The sequence below is a fragment of the Xiphophorus hellerii genome, chromosome 10, assembly GCF_003331165.1.
Source record: "Xiphophorus hellerii strain 12219 chromosome 10, Xiphophorus_hellerii-4.1, whole genome shotgun sequence".
Lineage (NCBI taxonomy): Eukaryota > Metazoa > Chordata > Actinopteri > Cyprinodontiformes > Poeciliidae > Xiphophorus > Xiphophorus hellerii.
In genome coordinates, this window is record NC_045681.1 from 13461578 (window position 1) to 13470505 (window position 8928).

At 39.4% G+C, this 8928-nt stretch overlaps 1 long non-coding RNA gene across 1 annotated transcript; it reads right to left on the reverse strand.

Moving 5' to 3' along the window:
• Positions 1 to 2426: 2426 nt before the first annotated feature.
• On the reverse strand, positions 2427 to 4983 carry LOC116727586 (uncharacterized). The gene is made up of 3 exons (XR_004340826.1): positions 4799 to 4983; positions 3163 to 3220; positions 2427 to 2979 (listed from the first exon to the last, which is right to left on the reverse strand). It is a non-coding gene; the product is annotated as an uncharacterized LOC116727586 (long non-coding RNA).
• Between the last annotated feature and the right edge of the window lie 3945 nt (positions 4984 to 8928).

Genomic DNA, 8928 nt, shown 5'->3' on the forward strand with positions numbered 1-8928 from the left:
ATGCAGCTCTGCTAAAACACAAAAGTTACCTGACTATCTTCTAACCAGAATGTCAAAGGGCACTTTCATTTGAGGACTGACTTTGGGCACCACTGCCCTAAAGTTGGTCTTTTAAGCTGCAAACCTACAGCTTCAATCCGGATTTCCTTGCTGAAAGAAACCTATAAGAAATCCTACTCTCAGTTTTCCACAAGCCACATAGTGTAAACTGCAAATATGGGGAAGAAGGTGCTGTGGTCAGATGAGATTATGTATAAATCTTGGGGGACTACTCTGTACACATCCCGTGGGTAAAACATGATTGAAGCAACATGCTGTGGTGATTCTTTTGTTGCAGCAGGGGCAGAGAAGCAGGTCAGTGTTAATAGGAAAATGGATTCAGCTAAATACATGGCAATCCTGAAATAAAAACTTAGAGGTTGTAAAAGACTGGAGAGGAGATTTAACTTCAAGCAGGATAATCATACCACCAAGGGTACAATTACATGGGATACATCAAAGTGTATTTGCAAATCTAATGAGGAATCTGCTGCAATTAAGAAATGCTGTTCGCAGAACCTCTCCACCCACTTGGATGGAGCTACAGTTATTTTGCAAAGACATATTCGCAGAAATTTCAGGTCCCAGGTGTATGGATCTGGAGAGACATACCCCAAAACACTTGCAGTTACTAAGTATCAACTTAGAGGCACTGAATACAAATATACACACAACTCTTTCAGATTTTCAATCATGATTTTAGAACCAATTATAATCTACTGAAGTTATGTGATACTTTGTGTTGGTCTTCCACATGAACAAAATGCAACTGTATTTCTTGTTATGTGACAAAATATGAACACTGTAAAGTAAGCCACCTGACCACTTTTCTCCGTTTGTTAGTGCAGTACTGTGATGTTCTGGTCAAATTTATTATGTAAACATCAAGCTAGGGTCCTAAGATAAACCGTGAAATACCATTGAGAACCTGGAGAATTATTGGAGAAACGATAGAAGAACAGTCTGTACTTGGAAGAAAAACAAAACAAATTTTGAGCAGTGATTTTTATTTTATTTTTAATTTTTTAGGTTAGTTGTGAGTTTTCTGCATGTCAAGAAGTAATTTTCTACAACTGAATCCTATAGTGGTATGAAAGGAAATGCAGTGGTTAAGATCATTTAAGACTTCTGCACTCAGAATGTTGTTTCAAAGGGTTGCAGAAAAACCTATGAAAAGTTTATAAAGCTAATTTCGGCTGATTGCCGAGCTTTCAACATTTTCCAAGCTTCTTTATGGATGAGAAAGACTCAGGCATTTTCTTTTGTTGCTTTTAAGCTCAAATCAACTGCTATAGACAAGTTGAACACCTTGGATTAGCCTTCCCATAATTAGATCCGCAATTATTATTGATATAAACATAAAGAAGAACTGTTCATTTTCTCCCTGATCTCTTAGTGCATGTGGTTTGAAGGCTGCTGTCTGGCTTAATCTCCTACAGTGTCAGTTTATTTCGTGCGCCTGTTCTACAGCTCTGCTGCCGATGTCGCTGCCAGCTCTTTGGTGCCGAGTTCAGCGCAGACACAAGCTCACTCAGCCCAGAGTCGGGTGTGATTCTTCAGTGTTTGCTTGATTTTCCACCAAAGTCCAAATGAAATGATTAATGGCAATGAAGGGCCGTGGCTTGTTTCTCAGCCCACAGGCTTCAGGGTCTGATCAAGTTGTTTGCGCAGGCTAAACGGGAATGGGTGTGTAGGCGAACGCAGAGTTTGCAAATGGAATATGATGAACAGAAAGTGTCCTTGTTAATGTGGATTTTACTCTTATGTAATATGTGAAGCAAACTTGGATTAGTTTTGTTCTCTGCTATTCCCCAGAGGTAATCACATTTTTAAATTTTCCTGCATGCATCAACAAGAAACAAAAAAAAATTGCTCTGTCACATTCCACTGTGGGTAAGTATGAGCAGTATCAAACAAATATGACTTTACTGCAAGCTGCAATGCAATCCGACAAGCAGCTGCGGCTAAAATGGCAAAATGAGTTAATTCTGCTTCTGACAGATAGAAACCAGTCTCAGAGTACCTTCAACTCAAACAAATATTACTAACAAGCATTAAAAAAAGAAATTATGTTTTCAAAATGTATTTTTGAAACATACGAGCACAAAAGCCACTGTAATCTCTACTTTTAAGTATTCAGATGTTCTACATTTAACATTCTATGTTTTATCTTACTAAGCATAAAAAAACTTATTTGCTGCACAATCAACTATTTACATTGAAGACTGGGCTAATTAAATCACATGTTTTTTGACAAGCAATCAGAGGAAATTGATACTGATCTGTTTTGTTAGTCAATCACATAAAGTAATTTGAAGACAAAGAAAAAGAAAAGAATAATAATACAAACAGGAAATATTGGGAGTCAGTTTCTTAATATCTAGCAGTTGCTGTTAAGGATGTACTAAATGGTTTCCAGAAAGAATCTTAGGGGAAAAAATGTCAACTTACATATAAATATCCTACTTATATAAAGACATTTCTGTGGTGACAATAAAGCCTATTTTGGTCTCAAAACAGCAGAATGCCCTTTAATTTAGACTCCTCAAAATTAAATACATAGATTTATTGCAGCGCTCTAAAGCTTCATCACTGGCAGAGGGGTGATGAGAAATACCTCTGAGCACCTGCTCTCAGAAAGAAAAAAAAAACATCTTGTGAATGGGCTTCAGTACCTGTTAACGTCACACTCCCTCCTCTTTTGCTGCACCACTATTAGCTCACCTTTCCATATGAAAGTCCTCCTAAGCCAGGTCGTCCAGGCAGCAGATGTTACGCTGGGCCGTTCAGGCCGAAAGCCTTGATCCAAGATGATTGGGCGTAATTACAGGCTGTAAGCTGATAGTGATGGAATAGGGAGTCCATTGAGATGTCAGTCCTCCTGGTGTTTCTGAATGCAGCCAGCCACTATCACGGGTGCAGCCTGCACAACCCTGCAGGCTGATAAAATGAGGAGAGGTAAGAGATTTTAATAGGAGCACCTGGAGAAGTGAACTAGGTTAAATAGTGACAGGTTTGTAAGTGTTGGTTAGTGTAGGATGGAGACAACGTCACAGCACATATCTGTATATTGTAACAGATAGGTTCCTCCTTTTCACCATTCCTTCATTCCTTTTCCCCTACCTCCTTCTGTTCTTCTGTCCTTCTTCACTTCCTTCCTTTCAGGTAGTTCTCTCCAAGGCTGAACAACAGAAATTCAAAATTATTATATAAACATATGTTGCAAATTGTTTTTCAAGGATTTTGCATCTAGTTTAGCTTAAAGTAAAATGGTTGCTACTACATCTTTCAGTTTTGCTTTTCACATACACGAACTCATTGGGGGCTCGTTGAGAAACCTATAGTCCCAGATTTAAAAAAATAAAGAATGTCTATGTATGTTTTTAGTTCATGATTTCAGATCTAATAATTAGGACACTAATATCATTTCAAACTGTCCAAAAATCAAATGAGATTACTTTTACATAGAGACCTTACACTGAATTTTGAGTTTTAGGGAGTGGATTTTAGTTTTCAGACTGTAGGAGGTATTTCTGATCTCTGTCTAAACAAGTGGAACGAATATACAACTAAACTTGTTGAACACTTTGTTAATTATTTACGTTTCAATTCTTAAACCTTTGAGTAAAACATGTTTCTGTTTGGTGTAGCCTCGCATAAACAAGACCTTAAAGTACTTCATATGCATCAGATTTGCCACCAGTGCAAATAAATCACTGTCTTTTTGAACTCCAAAGAAAACGTTTTCCAAATGACTTTACGTATTCAGGCAGCGTGGAAGAGGAACAGAGAGACTGGGAGGCAAAGGGAAAACAAGGAAGAAATGTTGGAGAGAAGAGTAGAAAAAAATCAGAGCGGCCTGGCTGTATGTTGGAAGGCACCTAATTGTCTACTGCAGCATGTAATGACAAGCTTACTTTGCATCAATCTTTCATTATTAGGAGCTATTTTTGTCTCCATGCAGGAGGCGAACAGATTCATCCTCTGCGTGGTGCTGAATGAGGAGGGCAACGGCGGTCTGTTCACCAACAGAACAGGAAGGACAGGAGCTAAACGTGATTTCATTTAAACTGGTGCCACAAATTAAGTCGGGCTGCATTTTCAGGTAAAAAACATATGTACATATATAATAAATAGTCTTGTAAAAATTCACTTAGACAATAAATGAGAGATATTAAAATGTTTACCGTGATGAATGAGGATAGGTTTTTGGCAATAAATCTTTGCATTTAAATTCTTTATCTGGTTTAAATATTACAGTATTTTTTCTCAACACACATTATAAAAGTAACCTACTGAGAGTATTTGAAATTTTCCTTATCATTTTCTCTTTGAGAACACTGCCCCCTATCTATAAACAATATATAGTGACTCGGTTATCTACGGCTTCAAAACATAAAATAGCATCTCAAAGAAGCTCATGTGAACCTTTTAATTAAAATCTTGTGGAATTTTGTTTGTTCTTTGTTTTTTGTTGTTGGTGGTGGTTTTTTTGTGTGTGTGGGTTTTTTTGTTGTTTTTTGCACTGCATGGCCTTGTGTATTGCTTTGGCTCATCAATAAACTATTACAATGAATCAGTGAAACAGTAAAATTCCTGTGAATGGCTGAGAATGAGAGAGCTGGGCTCTGTGCCAGGGATCAGGACTCGGGGAAATACAGAGGGAGAAAGAGAAGAGGGGCATCTGTGTGGATTTGACTCATCTCTGTGCTCCTAATAACCCCGCTGGATGAAATATGCGTTGAGTGGAGATGATTACCTCTTTATCGCTGCTCTCTATACTTATCCCCCCCCACGGTCTTCCTCTCTGCAGGTTGTAGCTCCTCCCCGGCTCTCATCCTCTCTTGAACGTATAAGCCTCAGTCTCAGTGATCCTGTTCGCTCCTCAACAGTCTTGAAGCGATTAGCTCTGCGAGCTCGTGCGGCTTCGCTTAAACACTTTCTTAACTTCTGATGGCAAAGTACATCAGATGCCACGAAAGTTTGCATTGAAAAGAGAGAGACAGACAGAAAGAAAAAAAAGTTAAACTTGGAACTTTCTGTAAGATCTAAGCATAAAATTTAAGACAATGACAGCAATGGCTCAGTGCAGCTGTAGGCATCTTTCTTCTACATCACTATGGATACGTCTTGGCCCACTCTTTTTTTTTGGACGCTAGAAAACTATATTTCACGTCTAGCCTCAGAAGTTGTATGTGGACATACAGACATTAAGACATCCCTTTTCAATTAAATGTTTAACCCACTTTAATTGAACCTTGTTTTTATAACAATCCTGCGTTGGGTTTCTCAGACTTCTGTAAAGTGCCATGCAGCCGAACTGTGATGTCCCTGATGCGAGCGCAGATCATCGGGGCAGAGACTGTTTTCCCAGCTGTCTTTGGCACGCCAGGCATGAAGGAACGAGCAAGGAGTGACGGATCCGTATCCCTGAGGATTAGCATGCTGAAGACATCCTGGTGTTGAGCGGGATCGGATTTAAAAAGTACTTTGCTGATAATGACGCTGCTCTTTAAGACTGCAGACTACAGAGGTAGACATGCAGGACCAGAACCTTTTGAAAAGGAAATGATCAAAACACACTTTAAACTGGAAACCACCTGCTTCCTCCTGAAACAACTTGTCTGGCTTTTTATTATTTTTCTCCTCACTAACATATGCTCACTTAGAAAAGATTTTATCCCTTTACTGTGATCATGTTTGGAAGCCTAAATCTGATATTGTGCTTTGCATTTCGTTTTGTTTTGCACCAAGTTAGTTTTGCAAGCCCACAGCAGTTCTTGTCTAGACATCTCAATCTGCAAAGATGCAGAGGCTGCCAGTAAGAGATGTTCATCTGCTACATTTATCTCTACAGGCATCAAAGGCCCCCCGACAGCAGCCTCCGTCACGCCACAGGTGGAGGATATGCTGTGAAAATAGCACTATTGTCAGCCCTTCGTACCATCTGCCTCACTTTCTCCAGACCCCCACCCCTCTCTTCTCTACTACAAAGGGCCGTCACCTCATAATGAACCCTGAGGGTGATTTAAAGTCCTGTTGGTATTGCAATGACCAGAGACTGCAGGAATGATGGCAGTTTGTTGTGCTCTGTGCACAGATGGGATTTTTTTTTTTCACTGAAAGAATCAGTGACACAGGCCTCCTGTACAGTCTGGAAGGGTGGAGTATTTTCCAGTTGTGGAAAACAGAGCATGAAAATATGTCTGTCCCATTGTTTTAATGTTGTGTTGTTAATTCCTCCCTTCCTTATGTCCTTCCTTTTACCGTTCACCTGCTGGGTGTCACTCCCAGCTTGTGTCCCATTAGGGAGGCTACACCTCCCTAATGTCCTTCCTTGTTTTCTTTCTTTCGTCCTTGTGCCTTTAAATTTCTTTGGTGTTCTTCTTTCTTTTCTTCCTTCCTTCCTTCCTTTCTCTTGTTTGTTCTTGATGATATTCTTCTTCTTCCCCTCATATCTCATTTCAATTCTTCCTTTTTTATAAATATCTGCACTTCTGTTTTTCCTTCCTTCTTTCCCTTAATCATGTCTTTCCCCTTCTTCTTTCCTTCCTTGTATGCTACCTTTCTTTCTTGTATACTTCCTTTTGTCCTTCTTTTCCTGTACTTCTTTCCTTCCTTTTGTCATTCTTTAGTTGCACAATTCCTTGTGTCCGTTTCCCTGCTATTCATCCTTACTACCCCATCTTCTCCTGTTCTTCCACCAAGTTCCTGTTTTTTTCCAGTTACTTGCTATACATAAATTTTGCTAACAGTAATTTTATAATAAACTTTCAATTTTATACTTTAACACGGCCTCTGGAAAGCTCCATGTGGAAAACTTTCTAAATATGACAGTAGAAAAGTGTAGGGACCTCAAGTATTATTGAATAAGCTGTGCAGGGTGCGTGTGTGCTGCAACAGATAGTTGTTTGGCTCCTTTTAGTCACTAATTGTTTTCTGGATTCTGTCGATGAGTATTTTCTGAAAAGCGAAGCGTAGGTTTAATATTCTGCACCACTGGAGTGGATAATGGAAACATCAATAACAATGTCTTTAAAAAACATGCAGGTATACAGTATTTTGGGCACACAGAAACCTTTCGCAGTGATGGGAAGAAGAACATGACTTCTGTTCTGGATGATCGTGTCGACTTTTGTGGCCCAAAGCCGCCCCGTGTCTCCGCGCTCTTAGTGTGAGCCGTTTATGAAAACGCTCCGTTCAGCTTGAAGCCAGAGCGATTGTGTCTGCCTGTCTCACTTGGATCTTTTCATCTCTCCATGCTGTCATTACGGTGGGTCACGGAGGTGAAGGGCACCAATTGGGGCAAAGCATGCTGGGATACATGCACTGTGGGTCGCTCTCCCAACGGTGCTCCGAGCCCTTGAGGTTCGATGGCACATGTTGCTAGGGTACGCTGGCAGCTGCCTCAGCTTTGCATAGTAACTAACGTAAAGGAGAATTAGTTCTGGTCACATCCATGTAGGATGTTTATCACCTCTTGCATTGTAATTCTTCATCTGTATTCACATAGATGGTCCCTGGGGGTAATAATTTAACACCGTCTCAATTAAATTGTTTTCATATTTACAGGATTCTACGAAAGTTTTAAACCTCCTCATATTTCTTTTTTAAATTTTGACAACAAGCACTCAGACTTTAATTTATTGTCTTAATGTGATTGAATTTTGACTGCTACAAATAGTCTCAAAAATTAGGACTATGGACTGCGCCATTGGTGAATGCTGGGTGTTGGGAGTTGGTTTGTTATCAGATAACATACCAACACAAAGTAGTACTTAATTGTGAATTGTTAAAAGGACAATTATTCAGAGATTAAAATTTGCACAGGGCACAAGGATGTTTATACCCACTCTTATTCTGATACCCCTAAATAAAATGCAAAGCCACTAATTGCCCTCAAAAGTCCCCTAAAAAGTGAATGAAGCTCATAGATTGGTAATTAAATTCCAGTATAAATATGGCTGTTCTGTAAAAACCTTAGATGTCTATTAGAGAACATTATTTAGCATAAAAGAGTGTTGTCAGTGTGACCTGACCTGGTATATTCAGGTCAGGTCATTGGGGAAAAAATGTTTTTGATTTCTGAGCATCCACTCTGTCAGTGCCAATCAAGCTGAAAACTGTCCAATTTTGATTACTAAGCAATTCCTCTGTGCATCTCTGTCTAAAACCATAAAATATATCTTTGACTAGAAGATTTACTCCTTCAGCTAACACTGTTGGTCAAAAGCAGAAGTCCGTGACTTATTACAATAAAAAAATTATAGAGGAGATTAAACTGAGACAACTGAAAGAAAATACTCAGAAAGATTAAACAAGTCAGAAACGCTTGGGCATGCAAGAAGTTTAGTGCCCTTCTGCCAGAGCCATTTGCTGTTGCAAATTTCTAACCCGTAATCTTTTTTTACCCTAGAACAGCGGTCCCCAACCTTTTTAGTCGCGCGGACCGCTCAGCCCTTCGCAATTTTGCTGCGGACGGGTGGGGGGTGGGGGTACGCGGCCCGATGGTTGGGGACCACTGCCCTAGAAGATGCGTGAAAATGACTAGAAGAAAACAACGGTTTGACAAAACTTCAATGGCAGTTACAGTTAAAGTCCAACCTTGCCGTTTTATAAGAATGGGGGAAAGCAAACTTTTAAGGAAGTTGTAGCTAAAAAATTTCGTAACGTAAAATGCACAATATATAAATAAATGTTTATGTACATAGACACAAATCTCAAATGGAAAAGTGACAGACACATTACCCTCACATAGGGATGAAAAAATTTATGTTAAGGAATCTTGAAGACCTTCAAATTTCTCAACACCTATTCCTATTGTTGTCCTGTAGATAACCCTTTTAATTACCAGAGCAGCTGAAGTTCTTTTTTCACAAGAATGGTTTT